Here is a 19058-nt window from a genome sequence, read left to right as displayed (position 1 = left end):
GCAGAAGCGGAAACCCGCTGCCGTGCCAGAGGGGGCCACGCCGGGGCACGGCGTCCGCACTTCTGAACCAGAAAAGATGCTGGCCAATGCGGCAGAGCGCGTGGTGGAGGGGCGCTGGACCCCATCCGTGCGCGCGGGGACGCGTGGGGACCCTAGACAGGGAGTCTGAGAAGAAGATGGCTTATATGCGGTGCAGGGACGGGAGCAGTCACTGCAGTTTTCAGTGCGTGTGAGAGATGCCTTTTGTTGTTGGGTCACGGACGGATCTCGGGCCGCCAACGAAGGACCCGAACTGTGAATTGGCGCTCCAGGTTCGCTTCTCTCCCAGACCCTCCTCTCTCGGTCCTCCTTCCCGCTCCCAGCTCTCCCACCTTACTGACTGGGTCACTTAAGCCCCCTAAGCCGGGACTTCTAAAAGTAGTTTTCTTTTGAACTAAGCCAACCCTCCCTTTTTTTCATTGAAATGTGGTGCTTTCAGGTTAGCGAGGCCCAGCTCTGCTTAGATCTCAAGTGTTTTGGAATCTGCTGTTCTGAGAGTGCCCAGCTTAAATTGCCGTTGCTGTAAGTAAGAGAAGAGAATTCGACAAACTAACAGCATAAATGAGATGACAGGCAGGAACGCTGCGTCTGAAAACAAACTTTTAAGTGCCTTATTTGCACTAATTTATATAAAACTACTATAGATACATTGTGCACATAGGAGATGAATCAGCTGGACCATGGGGACTCCCCTGGCAATTTCATTACAATTTATAGTCTTAACTACCTAAAGCATGTGAAAGTTAGTGACAGAAGTACCGAGGCAGGACGTGAAACCGGGCCTTTTTACTTTTGAGTATAGTTTTTATTCATCGTGGTCACTCTGTAATTGTAAATAGTACAAAAAAAAAAAAAAAAAAAAGAGGAATGCCTGATAAAGGTGTCGTAAAAGACCAAGTATTGCCGGGAAGCCAGTCTGGCTTTGATAGTTCTGGGGGCAAAGTTCACTTCTGGATTTTTAGGAGTGCCAAAATTCACTTGAGAATGCCTTGGAAGAATGAAGCATTCCTGATTTGTTTCTAACCTTTATTTTCCTCTTCTCTCTGGAGCTTGATTAGAAGTCTTGACCCTGAAGAAGGAAAGGAATAGGATGAAGTGGGATGGCCAGAGAAAAGGGGGGGGGGGTCAGTACTCTCAAGGTATCCCCTGTTTTTTTCAGAGATGTTTGCCAGCAAATCTGACTTTCCTTTTTTTTTTTTTTTTTTTTTTTTTCTGAGGCTGGGGTTAAGTAAATCTGACTTCTTAAAGCTCTGGCCAGAATTATCTATGCTTTATATACCATGTCTGATGCTGGACAAATCCCTAAGCATTCTCATTTTAAGAAAAAAAGAGGGGAACCGGGCAGAAGCGGAAACCCAAGCTGCCATGCAAGTGGGGCTACACTGGGGCACACTGTCTCCATTTCTTAATCAGAAAAGATGCTGATAAATACAGCAAACCGTCTTGTGGATGAAGGCTAGATCCCGATCCTTGCGCGTAGGGATGCATAGGGACGCATAGGGATCCTCTAAATAGGAAATCTGAGAAGAATATAGCTTATATTCGGTGCAACTTCATCGTAAGCCTCTAGCTTATCTTTAAGAGAAATGATAAGAATGGTACAATGGATAGAACACTGGACTTAGAATTAGAAAGACTCATTTTCCTGGCTTCTAATACAGTCTCAGACATATTTAAGATCAATTAAGAATAATTGATGATATCTGCCATCTGTTACTGATCTCTCCAGTCTCAGTTTGGTCATTATCTGCCATTCCTGTAGTTAAGGGACTTGGGTTCAGATCCCATCTCTGACACTCTGTCATTCATCATCTCTAATTCCATTTCTTTGTCTCTGTCTTGCATTATTTCTGTAACCTTGAGCCTCATGATTCCTCTATCCTCTCCCCTCCTCAGCCTGGATTTTGTTCTAAGGATGACTACAGTTAGAGAAATTTGGAAATATTTTTTGTCACTATTATTAAAATATCACATGCATTTGCAATTCTAGACCCCAAGAAAAACATATCAGAGAAGAACAGCTAAGCTGATGAAAGGTGCTTTTGTTTGGAGATAGACTTAAAAATAGAATCCTACAGGCTAAAATGATCAATGATAAATTCTTGAAGCACATATTTTGTTCACCACATCTTAGGATACTCAGTAAGGAACCAGCCCCTTGAAACTTGAAATCAGTAGATTAAGGACAAAAAAAAAAAATAAGTTTATGTAAGTTCATGAATTGTAGATTCAAGTTATTAAAGAATTTTTGTGTGGTATTCTTAACCTTTATGTTTGTTATCATTCAAAAAAAAATCCATGCCCTGTCTAAAAATGTCACTTTGTATCTCTTAGCAGAAATTGAACGTTCAACTAAACTATTAGTATAGGAGTATATTTCTCCTCCCCCCTAAAAAAGTAGAGTGGGTCTCCTAATCTTCTTATGCTCTTATTGGCATAGGAGCTTTGACTTGCTTCTTTTCCAATTTGGGCTGGTTTATCCTTCTTTAGTCAACTGACTGGTTCCTCACCACTGGGAGCTCACATATTAAAACTGACTTTAGTGTGGACATCTGATCAGCATCACTGCAGCTCAGAACTCCCAAACTCAAGAGATCCACCTGCCTCAGCTTCATAGCAGAGATTATGGGTGTATACCACTATACCCAGCTGATATGGTATTTCTTTTTTTTTAATTTTATTTTTTATTAGAGCTTTTTATTGACAAAACATATGCATAGGTAATTTTTCAATAATGACCCTTGCAAAACCTTCTGTTCCAACTTTTTCCCTCCTTCCCCCCACTCCCTCCCCTAGATGGAAGGTAGTCCTATACATGTTAGATATGTTAAAGTATATGTTAAATACAATATATGTACACATATTTATACAGTTATCTTGTTGCACAGGAAATATTGGATTTAGAAAGAAGGTAAAAATAATCTAAGAAGAAAAAAACAAAAATGCAAGCAAATAGTAACAGAAGGAGTTGAATTGTTACGCTGTGGTCCATACTCATTTCCCAGTGTTCTTTCTCTGGGTATAGTTGGTTCTGTTCATTACAATCAATTGAAACTGATTTGGATCCTCTCATTGTTGAAGAGAGTCACATCCATCAGAATTGATCATCATGTAATATTGTTGTTGAAATGTATAATGATCTCCTATTTCTGCTCATTTCACTTACTCATGTAAGTCTCTCCAAACCTCTTTGTATTCATCCTGCTGATCATTTCTTATAGAACAATAATATTCCATAACATTCATATACTACAATTTATTCAGCCATTCTCCAATTGGTGGGCATACATTCAATTTCCTTTTCTAGCCACTACAAAAAAAGGCTGCCACAAACAATTTTGCACACATGGGTTGGTGTGACATTTCTTAAAAGATTGTGAAATGATGGAGAGAAGGGCTCTCTTCTTAAAGGGAGGCTGCCTGTGATTTTCTTTTCTTGGGGACCAAGAATTCATAGCTAGCTATTATGCAATAACATGTCATTCCTAAAATCTTAAGCGATGAAAGAGATGTCGAGGTTATTTCAGAGGATCCATATGTGAACAATTCCCAACACAACACATCTGACAAATAGGCATCCAGTTTTTACTTGAATATTGATAATGACACAGCTTCCAAAGTAGCTTATGCTAGTTTGGGATAACTTTCATTGTTGAGAAATCTTACCTTATCTTAAGTCTAATTTCTACCCATCATTCTTCATTCTGGCTTCTGGGACCAAGCAGAATAAATCAAATATTTCTCATAAATGATGTGAATTATTGAAGATTAATTTTGCAAAACTTAAAGTGCTATCTAAATGCTATTAGCTCCTGTTAAGGACAGCTATATTTCTATTACTCTTCCCCTCCGCCTGCCCCACCCCAATCTTTTCTTTTTCCAAGTTAAAACCTCTTCCCAAGTTCTTTCAACTGATTCTCATTTGACAATCATCATCCTCACTGCCCATCTCGACACTGGCTCATTCCTATAGGAAGAAGCATCTGGGTGATACAGTAGCTAGAAGTCAGAACTTGGGGTCAGGAAGGCCTGAGTTAAAATCCAGAATGAAATACATTTAGTAAAACCCTGGGCAAGTCACTTATCTTCTATCTGCCTCAGTTTTCTTATCTGTAAATTGGGGATCTAAATACCTCTTTTACCGACTGCTTCTAAGGATCAAATGACATATATGTAAAGCTAGGGGGTAACTGGGTGGTACAGTGGATAAAACACTGGACTTAGAATTAGAAAGACTCATTTTCCTGACTTCAAATACAGTCTCAGACATTTATTAGTTGTGTTACCCTAGGCAAGTTACTTTACCCTATTTGCCTCAGTTTCCTCATCTGTAAAATGAATTATAGAAAGAAATGGCAAACCATTCTAGTATCTATGACAATGCCTCCTTCAAAATGGGTCACAGAGAGTTGGATACAACTTAAACAACTCAACAACAAACAAAATTGCAAACCTAAAAGTCATACATAAATGTTAGATAATATTAAGTTGGTAGGATTGATTTAGATCCTTCTTCCAGGAAACAAGTGGAGGAATGATATGCAACAGAATAAAATATAATCAGGACATTTATTTTTTTCCAAATCAACTGCATAGTACAGAAGGTAGTACTTTTTCTTACAATGTTGTGAGTGTTAAATGAATGTACGTAGAATGCTTTGCAAACCTTAAAGTCTTATATAAATGTTATTATTATGACTACCCTTTCCAAGATTTGGTGTCCAAGATTGAATTAAATACTCTAACCAGGGTAGACAACAACTGTGCAGTTATCCCTAGCTCTGGATAGTATCTGGCACATAATGGGTGCTAAATAAATGCTTGTTGGTTGATTGACATTCTATCTCTCAATTAGTCTAAGATTGCATCATTAGATTCTAGCTTCATAACACATGTTGACTTTTTGAGTTTGTATTTCTCTAATCCCTTCCCCAACCCAGATCCTTTGCAGATGAATGTCCTGCCTTTTCCATCTTTGATTTATGTAAATGATTACTTATGCCCAAGTCTTAAATTTCATCTAACTAGTTACAGCCCAATGTTTTAATAATTAAAGAATTATTTAAAAGTCTCAATATATCTAGCATGTTCACTATCCCTTAAGGTTTGTGTCATCTATAAGTTTGATGTAGTCTGGCCATCTATGCCTTTCACTAATAAAAGTGTTAAACAGCACAGATTATTGGAGCTTTAAACTAGAAACCAATGTATGTATCTTCTGTTTCCTTTCTAATAGTTTTATTTTTCATGAATGTCAGTTTGAGAGACTTCTGTAATAGCATATTCTAACAATGCTTCTGTGCTTAATTTGTTAGTTTTTTTTTGTTTGTTTGTTTGTTTTGTTTTTTAATAGGGAGGGGGATTGAGTTTGTGATAGCATTGACAAAGGAAACTCCTATAGTGAAGGGTTTCCTTTACCAAAGCAAGTTGGTATCTTCTCTTCTTTCCTGTTTTCTTTTTTTTCTTGACACCTCTCCCCTCTTTTCTTTCCTTTCTTTCCCTCTTCCCTCTTCTCTCTATTCTTCTGCTCCTCTCTTTTCCTCTCTTTCCTCCTTTATTCTTTTCCCCTCTCCTCTTCTCTCCATTCTTTTGCTCCTTTCACTTATTCTTCCCTCCCCTTCCTTCTCTTCCCTCTTCTTCCTTTCCTCTCTTCTCCAATCCTCTTCCCATTAGTTACACCTCATCTCTGAGGGTCACAAAGTCAGGAGAAAGTGAAAAGCAGGACTTCAGCCCAGATCTTATAGACTTCAAGGTCAGCTATCTATCTACTGTACCACTTGGTATTTCTCTTCAAATGTTCTGTACTCCTCACCTTTAATTCATTGGAGCTGCCCTTAGCCACCACTTTAGTCTAAATTAGGTTACTAAATGATATTTTCACACATATAATTTACAAGATCATAGATTTAGAGCTGAGCTCATCCAGTCTACCCCTTTACTTTAAATATAAGGAAATGGATGGGATATAAATCTGGGGATTTTGGAGGACTGCAAACAGCATGTCCACAGTATGATATGACACAAAAAAAGCAAGTTTCCAGAAGCCTTACAAATAGCAGGTAGCAGAGGTAGAATTTAAACTCAGATCCTCTGACCACATAACTAGTGCTCTTTCTATTGTATAATACTGCTTCCCTGTGTTTCTTTTCAAATAATCTATACTTCAAATTTTTAGTTAATTGACTGGTTTTCTTACTAGTTAGTCTAAATTAGTGAAGTTTGATGTGTGAATGGTTTTTTTGTTTGTTTGTTTTTTTACTAAATTTACTAATTTACTAAATTAGTGAAAAATGTTAGGAATAATGTTAGACTTAGCAGATCTCAAATTCAGATGTCTTCTATCATTTCCCAGTGTTAGACTTCTATCTATTATCAGGCTATTTGAAGTTAGGGAATTGATGGATGATCAGTCAATAAACATTTATTAAGCACTACTAAATACCAGGACTGTGAAGCACTTGTGATACAAATAATAATAATAATAATAATAATAATAATAATAAATAGTAATCAAAAGACAGCCCCTGTCCTGAAGGAATTTACAGATTAATTAGGAAGATAATATTCAGAACAAATATTTACAAAGCAAGATGCTGGTACAGGATAAATAGGAAATTAACAGAAGGAAGGTAATAGAATTAAGGGGCCAGTTAGGTGGCATAGTAGCATGCCACTGGGTCTACAGTCAAGAATAAGTTAAAATCTGGACTCAGATACTTATTAGCTGTGTGACCCAAGGCAAGTCACTTAAGCCAATTTGTCTCAGTTTTCTCATCTGTAAAATGGGCTACAGAAGGAAATGGCAAACCGATGGGTATCTTTTGCCTAGAAAACCCCAAATGGGATTACAAAAAGTCAGCTGAAATGACTGAACATCACTACAGGGAAAGCTTCCAGTAAAATATGAGATTTTAGTTGGGATTTAAAGGAAGCCAGGGAGGTCAATAGTTAAAGCAGAGGAGAAGCAGCTAAAGGTTAGATGATTTAGGGAAATTATTATATATTTCTAGTTGCAAGGAAAAGAAACATTTTTATTAGAGGAAATTCCAAATAGTATCTTAATCAAAGTCATATATATAATCTATACATATTACATGTATATATGTATAATATATACATTAAAATCATATGTAGTGAATAGAAATTTTTAAAAGTTACCTCCTCCCCTTATATCACAAGTAGGCTTTTTTAGCATAGGACTGCATATTTGCATATTTAGTACTGCTACCAAATACACATAAATGCCCTTGGCATCTTTACAGAGGAAATATTTCCTGGAAACATACATAATCCTCCTCCTAGCACCCAATGCACCCGCAGCTCCAGCCTCAGTGGCCTAGCTGGCTAACAATACTCCTGTCCACATTCCAGCCTCGCATTCCCGCTCTGACCTCATTGACGGGTTAGAACCATCACCAGGTCTTCTTCCAAGCAAAGAAGAGATAATCTATTTTTTTGAGCTGCTTTCCAAGTAAAAAACAGCTCTCAGATTGCTCAAAAATAATAGATGAGTTAAGGCAGGTACAGTGAAAAGATATTGGTAACTGTCTGCAAAATGACTTCCTTGCCATAGTGAGTCATTTAAGTTAGAGGCAAGTCAGGTAAACCATTTGCAGAAGATTGAAAAATATAAGAGCTTCTCACAGCTATTTCAGGAAACAAACATCAAGCATAAGCATCTTCAGTGTATTTCAGGCCACTGGGAATGATCAAGTGGCTTTCTGTGGACGTGGTCCAAGGGTTATAGGCTCATCCCTTAAGTCATAGAAACAGAATTTATGGGGTCTGTAAAGTAACTGGAGAAGCAAAATACGTTTTCCCTTCAAACATTGGTTTTCCAGAGAAGATAATTTTCTCATATTGGGCAATTTATTTCTCTAGAAATTCCTCAAATTGCTTTATTTCCTATATATTGTCTTTAGCTACAAAGAAAAATAAAAAGGCCATCTTAATCTTCTGCTTCTTAAATCTCTCTTCAGCTTTGTCTAAGAGGAAGCATTCCAGTACTTCTAATCTCTTGTTATTCCCTGTCTTTAACCCTTTAAACACCATTTGGGATTTTTTGCATCATCTAATAATAATAGCCAGCAGTTATATAATGCTTTAAGGTGTTTTTTTTTTAATAAATATTATTTCATTTGATCTCCACAAGAATTCTAGGAAGTAGATACTATTGTTAGATCCATTTTACAGGAGAGAAAACTGAGGTAGACAGAGTTTAAGTGACTTACCCAGGGTGACTCTGCTATTAAGTATCTGAGGTAGGATTTGCACTTGTCTCCCTGACTTCCATTCCTGTGTGTTCTATTCACTGTGCCTTCTAAGTGCCTCCCAAATTCTTAGGATCATTTTTGTTGTGGGATGTAGCTTAGTGATTGTCACATAGTTAGTGCTTAATAAATACAGGTTGATTGGTGCCTGCCACATATCCTGGTACTTTTAATCTGATTAGAGCTAAGTAATAAGGAGATTATATAGCTGTTTCTACAGTCCATACTTCCCAAATAACATTTGCTTCATTAATTACAGTATTACCTTGTTGATTTGGGGAGGCAAGATTTTAGGACCTTGGATTTTTTTTCTTTCATACCAAATAGGATACTATTTGTAAAATGCTTAGTTCAGTGCCTGACACATAATAAGTGCTTACTGCCTTCCCTACTGCTTTATATGTAGACAGTTGCTCTGCATTTTGTACAATATTTGCTGTTTAATCCAGAGTCAGTTCCAACTCTTGTGACCATATTTGGAGTTTTCTGGGCAGGGATTAACTACAGTGGTTTGCTATTTCTTTCTCTAGCTCATTTTACAGGTGAGGAAACTGAGGCAAATAGGCTGAAGTTACTTGCCCAAGGTCACATATCTTGTAATTGTCTGAGGCCCAGTTTGATCTTAAATCCTGAATCTGGTGCTGTCTGGTTCTGGTATTGTTTAAAGGAGTTAGGAAGCGAGATTGGTAGTACTAGCCTTCTGTTTCCCTAGTCTGCTGCTCTTATCTTTATCTTTGTTATCAGAGCCATTGTTTTCATCAGAGATAAAGATAAATAGCAAGAAATACTTGGAAGTAAAAATTGCCCAGCCTATATAATGCTATGGCTAGCATTCACTACTCAGATTTTAGTAATTATTCAACCTAACCACCACTTGTACTTAAAAAATAGAATTTTATTGATATCTTTGATTTTTGCATCTCTTACATTTATCTGTGTATTCCTCTCCTACATCTTCTCAGAGAATAATTCTATAACAAATAAGGGGGTATAAAAAAAAAAAAAAAGAAGAAGAAGGAATAGAGGAAAAATAAGATCAATGCATTGAAAAAAACCTCAAGTTATATACAATGTTTCACATCCATGGGCCTTTCCTCTAACTCTGAAAAGGACAGTAGGGTTAGGTAAGCATGTTTCATATCTCTTTTTTGAGATCGTATTTGTTTTTTAGAATTTTTTACTACTTACCTTCTATTGTCTTGGCTTTGCTTTCATTCTATATCAGTTCATGTTAATCTTTCCACATTTGTCTGATTTTATTACGTCCATCATTTCTTTCATTCCAGTATTATTCTATTACATTCATGTACCACAATTTGTTTAGCATTCCTCAGTCAATAGGAATCTACTTTGTTTCCAGTACTTTGCTGCTACAAAAATAAAATGATGCTATAAATATTTTGATGTATAAATATTTTTTGGTGTCGATGACCTGCTTATTGTATACACCTACTGATGGATTCTCTACCTTCTGTACACCTTTGAGAATGAAACATCCATTTATTTTAATCTAGAAAATAAGCTTTCAAATTTTTAACTTTAAATTCAATTAAATTTCAATTCAAACAATTTTTAAAAATTTAAAAAAAATTATCAAGAAAAGAAAGATAAGGGGAGACCAGAGTTCATGTGAAAAAGAGGCTTATGTTTTTAATGTACAACAATTTCAACATTATTTAAACAATGTGACATAAGATTTCACAGGACTAGGTAGCCCCTGTATAATCTGACTTAATCTTGTGTTATCTGGAGTTTTATGCTCATTTCTGTTCACTGCATTTTAGGGAGATTGTTAATTAAATCAACAAACATCAAAAGTACCTATTAGGTGCCAAGCACTGTGCTTGGAGATATGGGTTACAAAAGATTTTGGCCATATGTATATCCCACAAGAGAGAGAAAAACCTGAGATCAAAGCTAGCCTCAGACACCATACTAGCTGTGTGACCCTCAGCAAATCACTTAATCCATTTGCCTTAAGACACTGGAAAAGGAAATGGTAAACCACTCTAGTATCTTGCCAAGAAAACTCTATGGATTGTATTAGTATTTTTGATCCATGAAGAATTAGTCTTTCTTCCTTCCTTCCTTCCCTTCATCTCTCTTTCTTCTTCCTTCCTTCTTCCATCCCTTTGTCTCCTTCCTTCCTACCTTCAGTCTCTTCTTCCTTTCTTTCTCCCTTCCTCCTTCCTTCCTTCTTTTCTTCCTACCTTTCTTCTTACCTTCATTCTTTCCTTCTTCCCTCTTTCCCTGCCTTCCTTCCTTTGTTCTTCCTTCAAAGTCCATGTGTATTTTGGGTGTCTTCAGGTTTATGGGAGAAATGTTTCACAGTTACTGTTTTTAATATGTTTGGGTAGCAACTTATTTCTTACAAAAGGTCTGCTTAAGGAAGGAAAGAGTAGATTCCCCTCATTCAAGTTCTGGATTTCCATTTTCAGGATGTTTTTGGCCAGCCACAGGATGGACTTTTAGTCAAGAATGGAGACGCACTTAGTGTACTGGATAAAGAGCTGACCCCTAAATCAGAAAGATCTGAGTTCCAAGTTTTACTTTTAACTTGTACTGGACATGTGGCTCTAGAAAAATTACTTAACATCTCAGTGCTCTGGACAGGGAACTCCTAGACTTAAGTTGGTCAGTCAGTAAGCATTTATTAACCACTTACTGTTTGCATCAAAGAAACAAAGAAAAGCAAAGACAGTCCTTGATCTCAGAAAGCTCACAGACTAATGAGGGAACAACATGGAAAGAACTATGCATAATCAAACTATATATAAGTTAAATTTAAAATAATCAACAGAGGGAAGACACTAGAATTAGGAGAATCAAGAAAGACTTCATGTAGAAAATTGGATTTTAGCTGGGACTTGAAAGAAGCCAGGGAAAGTAGGAGGTGGAAATATGAAGAGAGACTTCTAAGCATGGAGGACAGCTGGTGAAAATGTCTGGAGCTGGGAAATGGAATGTCCAGTTTGAGAAACAGCCAGGAGGCCTTGTGTTATTGAGGTTGGGATGTAAGGGATAAGTCTGGAAAAGGTGGGGTGAAGCAGTTTGTGAATGGCTTGGAACTCCAAATAAGATTTTTGTATCTGATCCTAGAGGAAAAATGTTGTCAGTGAAGTTTATTGAATAAGGGTGGGTGATATGGTCAGTTCTGTACTTTAGGAAGATGGATTTGACAGTTAAATGGAAGATGGACAGGAAGCAGGAAAACTAAACATCAAGCAATTGTAGTTATAGGCAAGAGGTGATAAGGGGGACAGCATGACAAGAGAGAAACTGCAGATCTGCATTGGCAAGAAAGAATTTCCTTACTAGGGTTACCTTTTATCAAAGAAAGCACAAGTCCAGACCAAAAAAAAATTAAGTGTGGTCTATGATCCCTTATGATTCTCTCCTTCTATGAAATTTGTGCTCCAGTAAACCTGCAGTCTTATCAATTTAACATTTAACAATTAAGTCCTCGAACACTACAAATCCCAGCTCATCTGTGTCATCATCTTCAGCAATTCTTATTCATGCCCATTTATAGATCTTGTACAGAAGGATCTGCCCACTTCACAGACCTTTTATATTTTTTTCTTAATAGTATTTTTAATATATGTAAAGACAATTTTCAACATTCATTTTTGTAAGACTTTGTGTTTAAAATTTTTCTCCCTTCTTTCCTTATCTCCCCCTCCCCAAGACAGCAAGAAATCTGATGTAGGTTTAATATGTGCAGTTTTTAAAAACATATTTCTGTATTTCATGGGCCTTTTAATAATAGTCCACGGATATCTGTGTAACACTCAAGATGTCCATCTAGAGGCAGCTTTGTGGCACAGTAGATAGAATGCTAGAGTGGGAAGACCATAACCAACAAACTGCCTCATACTTCCTAATTATAGAACCTAAAACACGTCTCTTAACTTCTCTGTCTCAGTTTCCTCATCTGTAAAAATGGGAGTAATAATATCACTTAGTTCCCAGGTCTGATGTGACTATCAAATGAGATAAGATTGGTAAAATGCTTTAAACTTTAAAGTGCTGTACAAATGCCAGCTATTTTTATTATCTGCCCCACCTCCTAATCTTATATATTTAATGTTTGCAAATCCTTTTCTTCACAGCTGTTCTGTTCTCTAGGAGGTAAGAGTATCATTATCCCCATTTAACAGATGGGATAATTGAAAAGTTGAGTGGGTTGTTGTTGCTGACACAAGGAGTGAGTTTCTGAGGCAGGATTTAGGCCCATATTTTTTCCCACAGATTCTGTTACTCCATGTTGCTTCTTAAGGAAGAGCAAAATTTGTACTTTTGAAAATTATGCCCTTGCATGGTGGAAAAAAGACGTGCTATTTTAGAAACTTTAGTGTGACTAAAATGTCAACCTCATTCTTTTCTCTTAGAGAGACTTTCTGGCAACCATCTGCAAGACCCACAAGCCAGGTTACAGGAACTAACAGCCTGGCTCAAAGCAAGCTGATGATGCTACAGACTTGACCTTTTCAGTGTGGAAATCCAAGTCAAGTACAATCATCAGCTTTTCTTGTATGGCAGAACCCATTGGTACAGTTAAATATTATATTGACATGTTGTCTAAATCTTCCCTTGTTGTATATAGCTACATCAGAAAGTACCATTTCCTGGGAAAACTAAAAATGATTCTAGCAAGTAGGATCCTTGGTATACTAATAAATCTTTTTTCCTTTGGTCTGGCTCTTCTCTTTCCACCTTTCCTCTCCTTGTCTCCCTCAGCTCTTCTATAAAGCTGTCTCTCTGGACATAGACTGATTCGACCTGAAAGTTAAATGAAATATGGGCATCCACAAAGTATTCGTATTCCTTGGACACTCTATCAATTCTGCCAGCCTTTCTGCTGGCTTGTTTCTAAAACGTTTTATTGGCCTTTGTCATATTTGTAATAGGTATAACTATAAGAATCTGAGTCGTAATGGCCAAATGAAGATTCCTTTCATCAATAAAAAATTAATTCACTTTAGAGTTTGCCTGGAAGATTTCTATCCTCATTATTGGTTCCTGAAAATACTAAATGAGATGAAAACAGAAAAAATATCATCTCTTAGCCTTAAAGATTCCCTTGGAAAAGTCTAAGACCAAATTTAAAAGCTCAAAATAAAGGCAAGAGAAAAAGCAGGTCCAAATCAAATCCAATCTGATTTTAAAAATTCATTTCTGAATGAGTGGTATAAAGCCAATCCGATTTACTGCCTCCCAACCTTTGTATTTCTTCTGTTTCCCTCTTACTCCCCTCTCTTTCTTTGTATTCCTGTTCTGGACACCTCAGAGAACTTCCTTGATCTGTGATCCCCTCTTTCCATTCTTATTACCTATGCCCCTCCCCTTCGATTTCAACCTTGCCTCATTCCTTCCCTGATACCTATCCTCCTAACTCATTCCCTAGCAGTTTCTCCATCCATGCTGCTAACATTGACCAGTCTGATCCTGCCACCTCTTGAGACTTAAATTGTCATAACCCTCCAAATGTTTCTCCATAGACATTAGAGTAGGAAAAGGTCATGGGAATGAGGTTGGAAAACTTTAAAATAGTCTTTCAACTCCAAAAACAAGATTTAAGATCTAGTTCCCAATGACACTTCCTGTTTCTTCCTTCTTGCCAAAAATACATTTTTCTCTCCCCAAGATTGCCAAGTAGTGTCCAATGTGCATGTATTGAAGCTCTTAAGTAGACGAACCTTCATGTTTTCCTTGGACAGCAGCTGATAATGTTAATTATAGAAGTCTTCTCCCAACTCTATTTTGAGGATCTTGTAAATTTAGGAGGAAGCTCAGGGATCTTGTGGAACTCCACTTGCCCACTTAATGTCTTCTCTGATATGTCCTCCCCTTCCAGGGGATTATTAGTGCACTATGGAGGCTATTCACTTCGAGCAGCTTTAGCTTACAGTAAATGGTATTTGGTTATGTAGGTATAGTAGGGCAAGATTTAAGTTAGACAGAAAATTGGCAGTATTCTGCTTCCTACACCAAAAAAGATGACTCCTATTCACAATATAAACACCAGATGACCTGATCCATTGCTGGGACCCACTGCCACAGATGCTGTCTGCTAACAGTATCTTCCGTTGTTACATTTCCAGGTTCCTCCAGTTTCTAATACCATCCCTCTATCAGCCCCCCATCAGCCTTTTCTGAATGTATCCTGTATGTTGTTTAGTTGTTTAAATTGATTCTGACTTTTCGTGACTCCCATTTGGAATTTTCTTTACAGAGATCCTTGAGTGGTTTGCCATTTCCTTCCTATCTCATTTTACAAATGAGGAAACAAACAACAGGGTGAAGTGATTTGCTCAGTCACACAGTTAGTCTTGCAAGCCAGGTCTTCCTGACTCCAGGCCAGTGCTCTCTCCACTGTATCACCTAGCTGCCCAGAGAGATTCTAAATACAAGTAAAATTCACCATAAGATTATCAAAACCATTTCCTTCTATATCTCAGTATTCAGTCTCAAAGAACATGGCAGAGCCAACAACTGCTCTGAGTCACTACTTTGAGAGTCTTGTTATTTTGCAAGGCAAATATGGAAGAACAAGGGATCTTTTGTTCTTGAACCTCACCTCCTCAGGAATTCTGTTTCCTTTATTGCTGTTGTTCTTGAGGCCATCTACCTCCCCTCCCAAAATTTTGTTACCTACTACCCTGTACACATTGAACATCTGGACCTTTTCTCTTGGCAACACCTGTGATAATACTGTGGTCCAAAGTGTTGCAGAATTAAGTAAGCTCACCTCATTATTGCCTGTTCACTTCCTCTTACATTTAATAAACTCATTTCCTTTCTAAACACAGTAGCCTACTCTGTACAATCAAGATGGACATCTCTAGGCTACACTAATTTTCAGGGCTCTGTTACCCCCAAATCTCTGATCTTTTGACTTGTATTTGTGACCCATCAGACAAACTAAATGTACAAAGCAAAGATAATATCATGACTACTGAAAGAATATTTTGCCTAGGGATTTGTCAAATAACTGTGGTTATCATCCAGAGTTGCATTACTTGCAAAAAATATCATGTGGTTAAAGGAAAAAAGCTTAGAGTAGCATTCTGAAGAGACCTAATCTCCTATTCCATGGATTCAAAAATAGATTTCATAGAATTCTTCCCTTTTCTGGGATTTAAATATTGCCTGATGATAGGCTTTCAGTATAATGGATAAGTAGATAGCTGTTTTATATGGGGAGAAGACTGTAAAAACAAAAAAGAGAGAGTCTCTCTCTCTCTCTCTCTCTTTCTCTCTCTCTTTCTCTCTCTCTTTCTCTCTCTCTCTCTCTCTCTCTCTCTCTCTCTCACACACACACACACACACACTTACACACACACACACACACACACACAATATTCAGATGTGGCTTTCCAATATGATTGAGTCAATTCAAGGGAATTACTTCACTTCTAAGATCAACCATCAGCTAGCAAAAACCCTTGGAGTCTCCCAAATTTCATAACCTCAGAATATCTCTAAGAGTAACTAGAAAGAATCTAGACATAAAATGAGACATAGGGAAGTTATATCCCCTGCCCCAGTAATGAGGCATCTTATGAATGTAATCAGTAAGAAATTCAGTCACTATTCTTAATGAGAGAAATTTGGGGCATCCCATGACAATGGAACTCTGGCACTAGCAACAGAGGCGTTCCATAGTGAGGGGTTCTGTTGTATAGTATGTTACTTCATTAACCAAATGAAAGTACAGCATTCTCTAACCTCCATCAAAAACCAAAAATGCATGGGATGATCCAGAGAATCTTCCTTGTCCCATTATCCAGGCAAAGGACGTAGTATATACATACTTTTTGTCTACTGACAAAAGTGTAGCATGTCTCCCTAGAGATTTGTAACCCAATCAACCTTAAAGTTGAGAAGACTACATTGGATCCAAGCTAGACACACCTACAAAAGTGGAGCAATTGACTTTTAGGATCTGGGAATAGAGAATCTAACTCTCCAGAGTTGAACAGTCTGCATTATTATAGGATTTATTCTCAAAGCTAAACTTCTTATGGGGAGCATTTTCATCTTGGAGCATTTTCCCAGGTAGTTTTAATAAAACTAAGTAGCAGGATTTTTTTCACATATGACAATTCAGGGCTTAATCAGTAAATGTCAAGCTGCTGGAGCACATGTTCTCCCCATAAATCCTAGGTGGTTCTCCACTAATGTTCCCATCTCCAAATGAGGATGTCTCTGAATCATCTGGATTTCAAACAATCTCTCTAAATTCAAGACCAGATCTCAACAATCCACTAGAAGACCTTTCTCTTCACAACTCCCACCACATAATCATTTAAGGTGAATATTAAAAAGAGAGATTATGAAGGAAAAGATATACCATCCTAAAATGACAACCTCATTATTTCCCCCTTTCCAGCTCATCAAGCCATAGGAACCAACATCCTAATTGAGTAAGATGGAAACACAAAAAACGGTTGAGCCTCCCATTATAGGTCATGCCTACTAATTAGCTTTCTTGTATGGCTGAACAATACTCCACAGTCTAGTTAAATGCTATAGAATACTGCTTTTTGACTGTGTAATCTAGATCTTGCTCTGGTATAGAGAACATGGGTTCTGTTTCAGTAAGAGGAAGCTTATGTCCTACGATTCTCAAAGGGAGCTAATAGATAATATTTAGACTTCAAGAAAGCCTTTGATAAAGTCATAGAGGGAAAGCTATTTTTAAAATATGTATTATTAGAAGCTTGGGGAAAATGTTTCAGCAGGGATAAAGTTGGTTTAAATGCAATAAAGGATGGCCAGAGGAAAAAGAAACACTTTTCTAAGGATGTCAGGACTGAATTTATTTAAGATTTTCCAGAGTGACTTGAAGGATGCCACAGAGAAACTTGTAGGTCTGCAGATGTTGTTGTGACACCCAACACTTTATGACTCTATTTGGGGTTTTCTTGGAAAAGATAATGGAGTGGTTTGCCATTTCCTTCTCCAGCTCATTTTACAGATGAGGAAACTGAACCAAACAAGGTAGTGACTTGCCCAAAGTCACATAGCCTGTGAATGCCTTAAGTAACATTTGAACTGACTTCAAGTCTGGAATTTTATGCATTGTACTACCTACCTGTCCCAACTGTAAAGCAATTTCTCAAAGAACTGCAAAATAGACAGAGAAATTAGTAGGTAATGTTCTTTATGGACAAATATAAAGAAAATTGCTAAGATGACAAGAAAAGACAATGATAAATGTTGGATGGAATGTGGTAAAACTCGAACACTAACACATTGTTGGTGGAGTTGTGAACCATTTCTGAAGAACAATTTGGAATTGTGCCCAAAGGGCTATCAAAATGTTCATACCTTTTGATCCAGCAGTGCCACTACTGGGTCAGCATCCCAAAGCAATCATTTAAAAAGGGAAAAGAATCTTTTCAAAATGCAAAATGTTTGTAACAGCTCTTTTTATAGGTGCAAAGAACTGGAAAATGCATGGAAGCCCATCAATTGGGGAATGATTGAATAAGTTATGACATATGAAAGTAATGGAATATTATTGTTCTATAAAAAAAGATAATCAGGCTGATTTTAGAAATCTGGAAGATTTACACGAATTGATGCTGAGTGCATTAAGCCAAACTAGGAAAACATTGTACACAGCAACAAGATTGTATAATGATCAGTTATGATAGACTTAATTCTTCTCAACAATTCAGTGATCCAAGGCAATTCTAATAAACTTTGGATGGAAAATGCCATCTGCATCTAGAGACTAAATGTGATCAAATCACATTTTCAGCTTTTTTTCTCATAGTTTTTCCCTTTTGTTCTGATTTTTCTCTCTCAACCTGACTCATATGGAAATATGTAAAAAATGAACGTAAAAAATTTTTAAAGAAAACCCATCATGATTTTTCTTTAAGTTATTTTTTACTAATCTATCCTTCTGTTATTCATTTCCCCATTAAAATTTTTTCTTTTAAAAATTCTCAATACAAATCTTTATATTTTGGTTAAAAACAAATTCTCATGTTGGTTGGCTCCAATAGTGTATGTTTCTTTCTGTATTTTAAGCTTATCTTCTCTCTGGCAGAAGGTGAGTGGAATGTTGCATTTACATTCTTTTGAATTTATGGTTCATAATGGCATACAACAGATCAGAAGCTTTCAAAGTTTTTCTTTATAATTTTGTTCTTATTGTATGATTTGTTCTCCTAGGTCTGCTCACATTGCTCTGCATCAGTTCATAAAGATTTTCCTAGTTTTCTTTAAAACTGCTGATTTTGTCATTTCTTATGGTACAATAATATTCCATTATGTTTATGTTGCACAATTTGTTTAACTCTTCCCCCTGATTTCCAACTTTTGGTTTCCATGAAAAGAAAATATTTCTGTACATTTAGAAGATCCTTTCCATTTTTCTTTGATTTCTTTGGGATCTCGTAGTGGTATGGCTGGATCAAAGGGTATTCCCAAAGTGGTTTATGCTCTTTCTGTGCTCTAAATTGTTTACCAAAATGTCTATATCGCCTTCACCAACAATACACTAGTGTGCCTGTTTCCTCACAGTTCTGCCAATATTTGTAATTTTCCTTTTTTGCCATCTTTGCCAAACTGATGAGTATGAGGTAGGACTTCAAAATTGCTTTAATTTGAATTATCATTTATTATTATTATTAATAGTAGTAGTAGTGTAAGACCATTTTTTCTTAGGCTTATTAATAACCATGCCATGTTTCTAAAATGGTGGACTTAGCCATCAAGTTATGGCCCAGG

General features: G+C 36.9%; 1 protein-coding gene across 1 annotated transcript in view; it reads left to right on the top strand.

Annotated features, from left to right (window-relative positions):
• KCTD20 (potassium channel tetramerization domain containing 20) overlaps nucleotides 1-19058 on the top strand; it is a 74590-nt gene that overhangs the window by 299 nt on the left and 55233 nt on the right. The window lies entirely within an intron of this gene.

Source organism: Sminthopsis crassicaudata, chromosome 4 (assembly GCF_048593235.1).
Source record: "Sminthopsis crassicaudata isolate SCR6 chromosome 4, ASM4859323v1, whole genome shotgun sequence".
In the NCBI taxonomy this organism is placed as follows: domain Eukaryota; kingdom Metazoa; phylum Chordata; class Mammalia; order Dasyuromorphia; family Dasyuridae; genus Sminthopsis; species Sminthopsis crassicaudata.
Note: the sequence above shows the minus strand (reverse complement) of the source record. Positions and strands in the feature narration are given on the sequence as shown.